Source organism: Macaca nemestrina, chromosome 3, assembly GCF_043159975.1.
Source record: "Macaca nemestrina isolate mMacNem1 chromosome 3, mMacNem.hap1, whole genome shotgun sequence".
NCBI lineage: Eukaryota > Metazoa > Chordata > Mammalia > Primates > Cercopithecidae > Macaca > Macaca nemestrina.
This window is the reverse complement of record NC_092127.1, coordinates 83795791-83810823: the sequence shown is the minus strand read 5'-3', so window position 1 is coordinate 83810823 and position 15033 is coordinate 83795791. Positions and strand designations below refer to the sequence as shown.

The 15033-nt window shown below is 36.2% G+C and overlaps 1 protein-coding gene across 3 annotated transcripts in view; it reads left to right on the top strand.

Annotated features, from left to right (window-relative positions):
* Positions 1-15033, top strand: part of LOC105486308 (tet methylcytosine dioxygenase 2) — a 131515-nt gene that overhangs the window by 39232 nt on the left and 77250 nt on the right. For all 3 annotated transcript variants that reach the window (XM_011749142.3, XM_011749143.3, XM_011749145.3), the window contains one exon: positions 4529-4674. The gene's annotated coding sequence lies outside the window, so the exon portion shown is untranslated. The remainder of the gene's footprint in view (positions 1-4528; positions 4675-15033) is intronic.

Sequence of the window (15033 nt, the reverse complement as noted above, 5' to 3'; positions counted from 1 at the left end):
GAACAAAGGAAAATATATTTAAGAATGATATTATGCTCAAAATGATTAAAACTTTGATGGTGAAGTATATTTTATTCAATTAAAAATGTAGCTATGCCTGGGCATGGTTGCTTACGCCTGTAGTGCCAGCACTTTGGAAGGCCAACGCAGGTGGATCACTTGAGCTCAGGAGTTCGAGACCTGCCTGGGCAACATAGTGAGACCTCATCTCTACAAAAAGTACACAAAAAATGTGCTGGGTGTGGTGGTACATGCCTGTAGTCCTAGCCACTTGGGAGACTGAGATGGAAGGATAGCTTCAATCTGGGAGGTCAAGGCTGCAGTGAGCCGCGATTGTGCCACTGCACTTGAGCCTGGGTGACAGAGCAAGACCCTGTCTCAGGAAAACAAAAAAAAAAATAACAAAACAGTAGATATGTGTGTGGGAATGAGAACATTTAAATGTGCTCATTGGCTTAGTTTTTTTTTTTTAACCCTCTTCATGGCCCTTTCCTTAACCTCTGTCTTCAGCAGTTACCCTTCATATGTTTGTTCTGTTTTATCTTCCAAGTGCTTTTTTTATAACTTTCAATATATCATGGCAGAAGGAAAACTCAATAAGCTGAGTGTATTTTGCATTTTCTTTGAGAATTTTTTTTTTTTTTTTTTTTTTTTTTTTTTTTTTGTGAAGTGGAGTCTCACTCTGTCGCCCAGACTGGAGTGCAGTGGTACGATCTCAGCTCTCAGCTCACTGCAACCTCTGCCTCCTGGGTTCAAGTGATTCTCCTGCCTCAGCCTCCCAAGTAGTTGGGACTACAGGCTTGCACCACCATGCCTGGTTAATTTTTATATTTTTAGAAGAGACGGGGTTTCATCATGTTGGCTATGCATGTCTCGAACTCCTGACCTCAAGTGATCCACCCACCTTGGCCTCCCAAAGTGCTGGGATTGCAGGCATGAGCTCGGCTTCATGATCCAAAATAGCCTCATTAAGCTTCTCTTTCAAAACATGTGTATAAGCCTGTGAGTCATCACTGTATTTATTCCTGAATATTATCATATTGGAGACTTTTCAAAGCTGAACAAAGCCAGAATTATTGGCTACTGAGGAACTATATTCTAGCAAGAGACTATTCTATTTGTTGGGGATCACCTCCTTTTACTAAAGGGGACTGTTTTGGGCAAATAAAACTAGAATTCATGGTTTCTCCTTGATAGTTTGCCAGCTTGATTCCCAGCCAGCCAGATAACTGCTGATAGTGACACTCATGTCCTCTAGGACTCCCAATCTTGTGCCAGCTCAGAGAAGGAAATCCCCCTAGAACTGCTCACATCATTCCCAGAACCACAAGCACCACCTTGGTATAGTTAAAAATGTGATACCAACTCAAATTCTGATAAAAACAAGTACTATAAAGCTGAATAAAGATATATTTTTTACTTTTGAAGTTTTGTTTTACTATTTTAAACAGAAAACAGAAGGCAAAAACTCCTCTGCCTTCCTCAGTGTTTGGTTTATCAGTTGCTGAACTCAGATTTAAGAGTCTAATCATATACAGGCAATAACCCTCTTCTAATCTTAATAATGTTTCTTTGATCATTTCTTTCAAAAGAAAAATAAAATAGCCTATTGACTCCAACCCTGACCTCCTGTACTTCACCTGCCTGATGAATATGTCTTTGGAATACTAAGGTTTTTCAAATACATCATGTCAAGAATTTATTTTGTCATTTCAGATTCCTTTCTAGAATTATCTATTTATCTGATTAATACCATCATTCTTCCAGACAACCAAACTCAAAAGCTTCATCACTATAATTGAATCATTCTTTTTTCTCCCTACATTTAAAATGTTACTAAATGTCATTCATTTCTTTATCAGTAATATTTCTGTTTGATCATTTTATTTCATTTATTCTGCCACCCTCTTATTCCAACTATCACTTATACTTGAGTACTGCAGTAAGCCAATATCTTGCATATGATTATTTATAACGCCTAAATCTTCTACCACTTCACACTCACTGGGATGGATATAATTTTTAAAACATACAATAACAGATGTTAGTGAGGATGTGGAAAAATTGGAACCCTGACACATTGCTAGTGGAATGTAAAAAGGTGCAGCCACTTTGCAAAACAGCTTGGCCGTTCATCAAAAGATTAAGTATGGAATTACCATAAGACCCAGTAGTTTCACTCTTAGGGATTCCACTCTCAAGAGAATTGAAAACATATGCCCACACAACAACTTATAAACATTATATATCCATGTTTGTTGCAGCATTATTCACGATAACCTAAAGGTAGAAGCAACCCAAATGCTTACAGATGGATTAATGGATAAACAGAATGTGGTATAGCCATACAATGGACTATTAAAGAGGGAGAAAATTCTCACACATGCGAGAAAATGGATGGATCTTGTATACCTTATGCTAAGCGGAATAAGCCAATCACACAAGGAAAAATATTATATGATTCCACTTGCATGAGGTACTTAGAATTGTCAAATTCATAGAGGCATACAGTAGAATAATGATTGCCAGGGCCTAGGAGGAGGAGCAAATAGGAAGTTATTGTTTAATGAGCATAGAATTTCTGTTTAGGAAGATGAAGAAGTTCTGGAGATGGGTGGCAGTGATGGTTGCACAGCAATGTGAATGTACTTAATGCCACAGAATAGTATACTTAAATATGGTTTGAATGGCAAACTTTATGTTACATATATTTTATCACAATTTAAAAGTTTGAAGTGAATATCCAAAGAAGCATTATTTATGAGGCTAAAAGTAGAAGTAACCCAAATGTCCATCATTGATAGCTAAAGGAAATATGGTATATCAATACAATAGAATATTAGTCATAAAAAGGAATAAAGTACAGACCCATGCTACAACACAGATAAACCTTAAAAACATTAAGTGAAAGAAACCAGACATAAAAGGCCAAATTTTGTATAATTTCATATATATAAAGTCGTTCAAAATAGGAAAACCCATAGAGACTGAAAGTTGATTAGTGGTCACCAAGGCCCAGGGGAGGAATGAATGAAAACTGGCTTCTAATGGGTACTGGGTTTTTTGGGGGGAAGGTGACAGAGTGATGAAAATATTGTAGAATTTGATAGTAATGATACGTGACAGTGGCATAATTTTTTTAATATAGTAAAACCCACTGACTCATATTCTTTACAAGGATGTATTTTATGGTATGTGAATTATATCTCAAAACACCCCTTAAATCTTAACATATGACTTTTATGATGCCATGGTTCTAAAAAAACAACATGTCCCAGTCTCAGCTTACTATTTCTAGGCATGTGACTTTGAGAAAAAATTAAGAGACCTCCCTTCTTACTCTGTAAAATGGGAGTAATAATGATGATGATGATGATCATGATGATAATGATCTCACCAGAATTTTTTGAGTGGTAAATGAGGTAACACATGTAGTGCATCTAGAATAGTGTCTAGCATTTACCAAGAACCCCTGGAACCTGAGCTTCAACAGCTTCCAATACTATTCCAGATACTATTTCAGGATATTCCAGTACTGTTTCCATATATTCAGGAAAATGGACCAACTCCTTTAGCCATTTTATCAAAACTCTTTAGATTCTGTTTCAAATCGGTCTTTCCAAATTCTTCTTATGCGTCTTTGTAGACACTCTGCAGTCAGAGAGAGCTTTTTAATCTCCTCCAATTTGCTGCAGCTGTATCTTTGCCTCAAAACAATGCTTTCTCCCTGTTCCTCTTTTCTCACTGCCCTTGGAACTCAGTGAACTTCTCTTATGTTTTTAACCTACTCCCTTGTTTCAGTGCATAGTCATTTCCACTTATTTGTAGCACCCAATGTTTTTACTACATCTTTGCCAATTAAGTCTTACTTGGGTTATGTTTTTAAAGGAGGTATCTTATTGGGTGGTCCTTTTAAAGTATATATCCAGTCTCTCCAGCTAAATTAAAACCCTTGAGCACAGAGACCACATGTTATAATGTTTTACCTTTTCCATTGCACTTAGCATATTACCTTGACATGGCATATACTGAATGAATACTTGCTATTTATGAGTTTAGTTAGTGCCACATCTTATGAAGTACAGGGACTTAATGATTCTCAATCCTGACTTCATCTTAAAGTCACCTGGAGAAAAAAGTTTCCTCTTAGCTCAACAAGTCAGAATCTCAGCAAAATCCTCAGCTTCGTACCTAGGTGATACTCTTGTGAGCCACACTGTGAACCACTGTATTCAACAGATGAAGTAATATAAGCCACTGGCCTTAAGCTTCATTGATTATTGCGGTGAAGATGTGAAGACTAAAGATGCTTTAGGCATTTCAAATGCTCTACAAATATTAGAATTTTATTATGGTACATTTAAGAGTGTCATTGCTTTGAGAAAGATCCTCTAAGTTTTTTAACAGCCACTGTGTAATGGAAATATCCAATTATAGGTATCTAAAACCTTTAAAACTCTTTATATCAGGTGTATATACCCTGTTCCTTTTTGCTAACTTAAAAATGTTCAAACTCTGTCTTCTCTAGGCTGGCAAACATTCAGCAGCACACCCTCTCAAGATTGTTTACTTGCCTTTGCTCCTGTTGAGTTACGACGCTTGGATGCAGGAGATGGGCTCAGCAGCAGCCAACAGGACATGATCCAGGAAGAGCAGTAAGGGACTGAGCTGCTGGTAAGACAGTGGAGACAGTTGACGCTTGTTTGTCAAGTATAAATTTATTCCTAATTTAATGGTTAATCTCTCTCCCAAACTTCAACTCCAAGTCACCCTACACCCTCTCAAATATTTTCTTTGTTGTCTATGCTTATGACACATGGATTAGATTGTTAAGATTTGTGAATTTGCTAAAGTGATGTGCTGACTTATGTATAGCTGTATTTTTCTGGAGATAGATTTTTATCAATTCTCAATGTCTATGGAGTTTTTAAAAAGAGGTAAGGATTATTCAAATAGAACTATAAACATGAGAAAATGTGATATCTATAACCAGTTGTTACAGTATTTATCTCCTCCATTTTGATTCACTTGTAACCACTTTGTCTCAATCTTGTTAAGGACCAAATAAATGGTATTTGTGGTTACTTGCTGGCCTGACAAGTGAGTACCTCCTGCATCTGGCTAGTCAGTCGTGTGACAATTGGGTGCCATAGAACTAGCAGAGAACTAAATTATGGAATGGCAGATCTCAGGAACAACTATGTGATTTTACATATGGTTTGTTTTTAATAGATAGAGACAGAGTCTGGCTATGTTGCTTAGGCAGCTCTCAAACTCCTGGGTTCAAGCCATCATCCTGCCTTAGCCTCTTAAGGAGCTGGGATTACAGGTGCATGCCCCCAGGTCCAGTTCATATGGTTTTCTGAAAATACAAAAGAAAGAGGGAGACACAAAATACTTTTTAAAATCATGTTCTTATAATTATCTTAATAAAAATCAATTTGCTCTGAATGCCATGACCTGCTGAGTGTCCCAACCTAAGGGTTGCCAGACCATTTTCTCATATATGCATGTGTAGAAGTAGGGAACTAATATATTTTTGTCTAAAATGTTTAAAATGAAGATGAGACTGAATTGTACAATATATAATTTTGCCTGTGCTACATAAGCCAGTTAAAATTATAGAGACATTGCAGGAAAGAATCTGGATTAGGTAGAAAAAAGGAAGAATTAGGCTTTTTTTTTTTTTTTTTTTTTTTTTTGGTCTATAACCCTTTTAGTAGGTAATTGAGCTTCAGTTTCACTATATCTTGTTTATGCATTCAGCATAACAAATATTCTAATAAGCCTTTATAGCTCTAATCTCTGCCTTACTGCAGACACCTGAGGATATAAGTATCCACTCTGCCACTTGATATTTCTTAGAGACTGTCCTGGTGCTGAGAAATTCTTTCCAGGGTGTCCTCGGTTAAACTCCCATGATTCCTGGATGTTGCCATTTTCAAGACACAGGGCAAGCGCATCTGTCTAGATTACCTCTCTACCCTGGGAATTTTAAGTCACTCTGTGAGGGAAAGAGAACTCAGTATAGTAGTAACTCTCAGAATGAAAATTTTCCCCTTGCATGTTAATATTTTTAGAGTAATCATTGTCACTGAAAATAGACTTCCTCTTTCCCCTCTCATGCTGGAAAATGTTAGGTAATTATGAATAAAGCATTCTTTACTTTCCCCCTCCTCCCCTGATGATTGCTTTACCTCACTCTGTGAGAACTGTGACTACTCATTCTGCTCTTGTCTTTTACATGAGAACTGAGAACTCATTTTTAAGATGGAATTTTTACTCCTTAATGAAATCATAACATTAGTCAGAAGATTTTCTCTTCTTGAACGTTAAGCCTGGGTAAGGAATAAAGTGCAGAAGTTTATGGAACATTATAAGATAACTTACACAAAAAAGAGGACAACAAATTAAAGTATTAGCCACTGGGGGAAAAGGTTTTACAGGTAGCTGTCTGAGGAGTTCTTCCCTCATATCTCCTCAAAAATCTTGTTTTGCATTTAGTTTTTTACAGTTGGATAAGCTCAGCCTTTGACATATTTTCAATAGCAAATAAGCCTAGAGTTTATTTTTAGTACATTTATTAAGAATGTGTTCTTGGGAAAATTATTTAACCTTTGTAAGCCCTGCTTTATATGGCAAAGAAGAAAGTAGGTAATAATAGATAATAACAGGATTATTTTATGCATTACCTGTACATTGCCCAACATATGGTAAGTTCTTAATTGTATATTAGTATTTGTTTTGTTATTAACCACTTTTATTAATGTTGCTTTCAGTTTTTAAAATATGAATTCATTCAAAAATATTTCTTGAGCACCTGCCAAATACCAGGCACTCTTCTAGGAACTAGAGTGGCATTAATGAGCAAAAGAGACAAAAATCTCTTCCCTTGTTGAGCTTAGAATCTATTAGAGTAAGAGACACACTACAGAATAAAATGTGTAATATACTAAATACCAGGAAGTGCTAAGTATAAAAATATAAAGGAGAAAAAGGAAATTGAGTGCAGGGTTAGGTAGTAATTGAAGATATAGTAGTCAAGTAAGGCAGCTTCAAGAGAAGATTATATCTTAAATAAAAATCTGATAAAGGTATAGAAACCATAAAGTTATCTGAAGGAATTGCAGGTAGTGGAGAAGAGCCAGAAAGACCTGGAGTAGTAAAAGGTTTCATGCAGAGTGATTTAAAAAGAATCACGGTATTTTATACATCAGTAAGTAAATACACTTAAGTAAGTGATATGGACAAGAACTTTGGAAGTTGAATAGCAAGGTCCATCCGGACTATAAGAGAGGAGGCTTCACAAAGGAAGGTGACCGGGCATGGCCTGGATCCTGAAGGATAGGAAGAATTGGCATTGATAACAAAGAATGACATCCCAGTGGAGAGAAGTGGAGGGGAAACAGCATGAAATGGAGTGAAATGAGAATGTTGGCTTTTTGGGCAGGAATGGGCCAGGCACAGGGCAAGTGGGAAGCAGGAAAAAAGCGACATTGTATAGAGTTCATGTTGGCAAATAGAGAGAAGATGGAAGAGCAGGGTAAGGCCAAATTTTGTAAAATCCTAAAGTCAAGCTAAAGATTATTGCATGCTATCCTGAAAATATTGAGGAACAGTTAGAGCAGATGAGAACAAAGGTGAATTCTTGTATTTAGCAATATCATTATTTTTACAAATTTAAACAAATAAGGAAATGGAGGCATAGTTGCAGTAATTTAGGAGATAAATTGAAAGTGGATTTTGATAAGAGAGAAGGGAAGATAGATTTTATATATTTTAAGGAAAAATCATGAGGATTTATTTGCTGACTGCACATAAGAGATAAAAAAGAGGAGTCAGATTTCTCTAAAATTTTCAAAATGATTGATTACATGGTGGTATTAAAAGAAATAGGGAAGTTGGGACATATGAGTTTGAATTCAGCGTGAGTCAGTTAAGACAATCAGATGCAGATATTCTTAAGGCAACTAAAGTTCATTGGATATTTGTCATATAGGCTAAATTAAGTTTCTAAGAGTTGTTTTTACTGTGCATTAAATCCATGTAATACTAACATAGTACAAAAATTGTTTGCTATCCAAATTTTATATTTTTATAACAAGTTGGAGAGACAGAGAATCAAAACATTATTGATTGGGAACCATTAGACATCAGCTAATCCAATTAGTTCATTTTGTGGAAAGAAAAAGGATACCCAGAGATGTTACATGACTTTATAGCCATGCCTCTAGCTATTACATAACTTAGTCTAGCCCAGGTCTTCATATTGAGACTCTCCTCCTGCTGTCTATAAAAAGTATTCATGATTTGTATTTTGCCAGCTTGCTTGTGGAGAATAGGATTAGAAGGCTTGACTTGCCTGTTAGCGAGCTCTCTTGTAGCTGTTTTTCTAATTAACATAGACACATTTTATCCTTTCTCATGAAACAGATCTAACTTGTATAGAAGCTTGAGTCTTCTTGATTTAATTAATCGCTTTCTCCCACCTGTAGTCATTGTTGAAGTTTCCTGATTTACCATGTTATCTTTTTATCTCTTCAGTAGTTTAAGGAGGAATAGCATTTCTAATGTACTATTTTTCTGTTTATCTTTCAGAAGAAAAATGATTTTTCTTATTGGCCCAAAAAACCATCACCCTACGGGAAATAAATCACACTCTTTGCTTGATTTTCCTGATCTGGCTCGTGATTTCTCTTCAAATTTAGGTCAATACTTAGACTTTAAGACTTCATTGTTACTTCCTTACAAGTCATTCTTATGAACTAAAATCCATAGTCATTGTTTTAACAAGCCTGAGCAGTTTATTCTTTGAGTCACGGGATTGTAAAAGAAAAAATAGGCCTTAAAGATCATCTAATACAGTGCTCTTCAAACCGTACTCTTCAATTTTTCTACTACTCATCAGTTGTTTTTTATTCTAATAAAATGTAATTACCTAGCAAGTGAGCAGACATATATTTACAGTAGCTTTACAATTCTTTATACACTTCTTTACTCTCTCCATTACACATGCCACATGGTATGATGCAAGTCATAACTCAACTATGGGAAGCAAAACCACTCTTATATATGGTGTCTTGCATATATTTTAAGCCCAGAGTCATATCAGTAGTCTCTGTGTCCCAGGAGACTGAATTAAACAAGACTGTTGACATTCTTGTGGCATTTATCTGACAACCTTGGCAATCCCTAAATTCACAAATAGCTGTATAGCATTTTTTGCATTTGATGCATATCCACATATGATGTGTCCTTTGATTTTAGAACATGTAAAGCATGCTAAAATAGATTGCACCTTATGAAAGTCATTTTCACTATTCTTGTGTTTCAGTTTCCTCATCAAAAGGTGAAATATCAGGTGCCTCTATTGATCTCAGGATCTTTTAAGCAGAAATGGAAGAGTCTTGGTGAAAACAGCTTGTATTCTGAAAGAAAATTGTAATGTAAATACAGGCACTAAAAACATTTATTCATCTTTACAGATGCTAATCTGACCAGACATTTTTCTCAAAATGTGAAAATAGTATGGATTTTCTTAGCTCATTTAATATTGAAAAGACTAGAAAAACAAGTAATGATGCTCTAGAAGAATCTATGATCATATAATTACAGTTGTCCTTCAGTATCTATGGGAGATTGGTTCCAGGACCCCCCATGGATATCAAAATCTGTGGATCTTCAAGTCTCTTATATAAAATAGTGCAGTGTTTGCACGTAATTTACATATACCCTCCCATATACTTTGAATCATCTCTTGATTATTTATATTACTACAATGTGAATGCTATGTAAGTAGTTATTATACCGTATTGTTTAGGAAATACTGACAAGAAAACTAATCTGTACATGTTCAGTACAAACACAACAATCCATTTTGTTTTCTGAGTATTTTGATCTGTGATTGACTGAATCCACAGATGCTGGAATCCATGAATACCCATGCGGGGTTGACTATAATGTTGTCTATGTGTGTAGCAATTTTGTAAATCTCAACCAAGGACATGTATAGTCCTTGAATCTTGGTTGGAGTCATGGGGACTTTTCTTAAAATACTTGGACCATCTTCTCAAGATCTTGACTCCTACCCCCACTTGCACACGTGCACATACTTGTGCACACTCACACACAATACCCTTCCTTAACTGCTGCTCACCAGCTTGCTTCCTGTTGCATTGAGAGCATTCAGCTTGTAGACCAAGAACTTCTACCATTTTTTTCCACTTTTACCCAAAAACCCAGTTTAGACATGCCCATTCTTTTCACTCTTCAGAGTCATCTCACCACTTCCAAAAATTATTTCCTGATTGTTCCCTCTGCCTCTGTTCTTTTTTTTTTTTCTGATGATCAGTTTAAAGTACCTGTATGTTCATTCTTAAGTGCAAATCTGACCATCTACACCCCTTCTTAATATCCCTTCTTTTATGGATACCTATTTCAAACTTTATTAAAGGAGTGGAAGCTTCCCCCTCCCCACCTCGCCACTTGAAGTTTGCAGTTAAAATGGAGTTTATCTGTTTAATGCAAAGATAGATGTGATGTAGAATTCTTGGGGACACCTACTTACCCCTCTTCAGAGTGGCCCTGAACAGCTCTGTGAACCCAGGAATCTGAAGAACTCAGTACAGAAAACCATCAGCCTACAGAAAGTAGATCAAACTCTATGCTTGATATTACTGATCTGGCTCCTGGTCAAATTCTCGTCTTCAAATTCCTCCTTACTATAGTGTTCCTTCAGATTTGTAAATCTTTACCATGACATCATATTTTACACATCTGAGCCTTTGTACCACTGTTCCTCTTCTCATGAACTGCCCTTTTCTCTTAATGACACAGCTCAGATTTCTCGTAAGGGAAGCTTCATATTTGTTGTGGCACTGTTGTTCCTCAGACATCCCACGTACTGTAATCATTTGTTTGTGCTTGTCTCCTCTTTAGATTCTGAAATTCCTAGGACAAAGGCTGCATCTTGTCTTCTTATTCCTAATATTTTACACAGTATCTGGTTTACATAGTAGGCATTCAGTCATACAATTTAAAAGAACAGGTTGACTTTGTGATCTTTTTCATATGTTTTATTTTCCCTCTCCCCCTACTGGCAGCTTCTTCCTACTTGTTAAAATAGATACAGCACTTGCCCATTAAGTGGAGGGAAGAGGTGTGGGAGTTGAGTAGTTGGAACTTCAAGTGTCAAAACATGATAATCTCATTTGCAAAGTTACATTATATCAGAGCTTGAACCTCAGAGATACTTAATTGTAAGTAACACTTGTGGAACATTTGATACCTATGTTTTTTTTTCCCTGAAGTATCCTATCAAAATTAAATGTGTTGCAGTTGAGATTTGTGAGGTTTTAGCTATTTGGAGACTTTAGGGATGTGTTTAGTGTTCTAATTCTAATAGTATTGATGAAATGTTTCACTGTAGAAAGAGAAATTTGAGAGCTGTTGTGAATGATATTTGATGTCTATTGGGTGATAATTTTTGGTGACTAAACATGCGCAAGAGCTTAGTGAGAAATACATGAGTACAGAAAATATTTTGAAAATTATGACAAGTTTAATTGATTATAGATTATCTTATCGAGCAGTTTTTGGTTGTGTTCTGTTTTTCACTGTCAGAGAAGCAGAAAGTGGTCAGTGGACTTTAGAATGTAGGCTCTTGTAGGAGGCCATATGTTGGAGATTGCTGTCCAGGTGCATTGTGATGTGGCTGAGAATGGGTGCAGGCTTGCAGGGACAAACTAATATGATAGATCTTGAGAGAGCATTTTAGGAAAGACCTCTAAGCTTTAGGTTCCCTGACCCAAAGAGTAAAAAGTGATTCTTAATATCCATAGCTGTAGAGGAAAGTAAATACACTTCCCACATCAAATTTAGAATTGAATATTTAGGCATTTCAAGTGTATTTAATTTAGAACAAAATGAAATCATATATTCATTAATGAAATGTAAAACCAGATGGCCTCTGAAAAGTTTTTCCCTTTACTCACTTTCAGACTTTAAGGCAAGGAAGAGTAGTTTTCTTTGTTTTTTAATTTATATTTTAATTGTCCCTTTCTGTTTTTCCAAAAGCTTTATTTGTTGAAAGTGAGTCACGTTGTAGACATTTGAAAAATTAGAATTACTATGATGTTTATTCTATTAGTAAGTCTTCCTAGAGTAGCAAGATGGAAAAGCATCTCTGAATTCCTACATAGTAAGTATTTAATAAATGTTTTTTTGGGCCAGGCGCGGTGGTTCATGCCTGTAATCCCAGCAATTTGGGAGGCCAAGGTAGGTGGATCACCTAAAGTCAGGAGTTTGAGACCAGCCTGACCAATATGGTGAAACCCTGTCTCTACTAAAAATACAAAATTAGCCGGGGGTGGTAGCGCATGCCTGTAATCCCATCTACTCGGAAGGCTGAGGCAGGAGAATCGCTTGAACTCAGTAGGTGGAGGTTGCAGTGAGCCAAGATTGTGTCATTGCACTCCAGCTTAGGCAACAAGAGTGAAACTCTGTCTCAAAAAGAAAATAAATATATTAATAAATGCTTTTTGATTTAATGAAGGTGCCATTGTCCTATGAAAAGGAAAATAATATCAAAATATATAAAACTTAGCTTTTAATAATGATATGGAAGATATTTCTCTTAATTAACCTAAGTCAGAAACTAAAATATGTTCTAAAATGCTAACATCAAATATTTGAGACCAGTTAAAGGAGACAGAAGGAAGTTACGGAGAAGGAAGCAGTAGCCAGAAAATAAGGGCACGAGAATGTTTTCTAAATTTATGAGAATAAAAATGTTTACAAAATTGCTATTATTATCATCTGGAAAAAAATATGCATTGTAGCCTGAAAAAATGAACATTCCCTTTCCATACCACGCAGGAACCTTCTTTACTGCATTCCTAAGAGGACTAGTCTAGCACCTAACTGGATACTTGTGGCAATAATTGGGAATTCACTGATTTGGTACATCAGTGTGGGAGTCCAGTAGTTGGAACTTCAAGTGTCAAAACATGATAATCTTATTTGGAAAGTTACACTATGTTAGAGCTTGAACCTCAGAGATACTTAATTATAATTAACACTTGTAGAACATTTGATATTTACTTTTTTTTCCCCCTAAAGTATCCTACCAAAATTAAATGTGTTGCCGTTGAGAGTTGCAGAGAGAGTCTTAGCTATTTGGAGACTTTACGGATATGTTTAGTGTTCTAATTCCAATAGTATTGATGAACATAAATATTTTACTGTAGAAAGAGAAGTTTGAGAGCAAGTTGAGCAAGAATCTGTCACTCTAGGTATTCTACTCTTTATTAAAGAATTTTAGATTCATTTATAACTTATTGGTCCCTTAAATATTAAAGTTTGGTGTTTGGTATCTTAAACATGATCATATACTTATAGAGCTCTCTTCTAATTGCCTGGATACTGCACATCTATTAATACAGTCCCAAAGCACACTTGCTTTTTTGATAGTAAGAGCATACGATTTAATCACATTGAAGTTACAGTCTGCAAAAGTTTTTGTCTTTTTTCCAGGCAGGCAGCTGATAAATGAGTCTCTTCTATCCTTCACTTTGTGACTGTGATTTTCTAAATAAATGTTGGAGATTTTAACTTATAATTTATTAATTTACATCTTGTAACTTCAAGTTCCTCCTTTAAGTCTAAGGAAATTTATGGAAATCTTTTTCCATACCATCGAGTGGCTTCTTTTTAACTTTTTTTCCCTTAAGTTCAGGAGTGCATGTACAGGTTTGTTGCATAGGCAACCCTGGGTCATGGGAGTTTGTTGTACAGGTTATTTCATCACCCAGGTATTAAGCCTAGTACCCATTAGTGATTTTTCCTGATCGTCTCCCTCCTCCCACCCTCCACCCTCCGATAGGCCTCAAGTGTCTTGTTCTCCTCTCTGTGTCCATGTGTTCTCGTCATTTAACTCCCACTTATAAGTGAGAACATGCAGTATTTGGTTTTCTGTTCCTGTGTTAGTTTGCTATGGATAATGGCCTCCAGCTCCATCCATGTCCCTGCAAAAACATGATCTCATTCTCTTATATGGCTGCATGGTGTTCCATGGTGTATATATAACAGTTTTTTTTTTTTTAATCCAGTCTATTATTGATGGGCATTTAGGTTGATTCCATGTCTTTGCTATTGTGAATAGTGCTGCAGTGAACATGTGTACATGTGCCTTTATAATAGAACCATTTTTTTTCCTTTGCTATATACCCAGTAATGGAGTTGCTGGTTGAATAGTATTTCTGTCTCGAGGTCTTTGAGGAATCACTACACTGTCTTCCACAATGGTTGAACTAATTTACATTCCCACCAACAGCATATAAGTGTTCCTTTTTCTCCACAACCTCACTAACATCTGCTATTTTTTCACTTTTTAATAATAGCCATCCTGACTGGTGTGAGATGGTATGTCATTGTGGTTTTGATTTGCATTTCTTTAAAGATCAGTGATGTTGAGCTTTATTTCACATGTTTGTTGGCTGCATGTATGTCTTCTTTTGTAAAGTGTCTGTTCATGTCCTTTGCCCACTTTTTCATGGGAAAATTTGGGTTTTTTTCCTGTAAATTTAAGATCCTTATAGATGCTGGATACTAGACTTTTGTCAGATGCATAAATTGCAAATTTTTTTCTCCCATTCTGTAGGTTGTCTGTTTTCTCTGTTGATAGTTTATTCTGCTGTGAAGAATCTCTTTAGTTTAATTAGATCCGATTCATGAATTTTTGCTATGAACTGAGTCTGATATGAGCATGTTTAATTTTAACTCCCAGGTCTTTTTGTTGGTTTGTTTGTTTTTGGAGATGGAGTCTCACGCTGTCACCTGTCTGGAGTACAGTGGTGCAATCTTGCGTCACTGCAACCTCCGCCTCCCGGGTTCAAGCAATTCTCCTGCCTCAGCCTCCTGAGTAGCTGGGACTACAGGCATGCACCACCACTCCCAGCTAATTTTTGTGTTTTTAGTAGAGACCGGGTTTCACCATGTTGTCCAGGGTGGTCTCTATCTCTTGATCTCGTGATC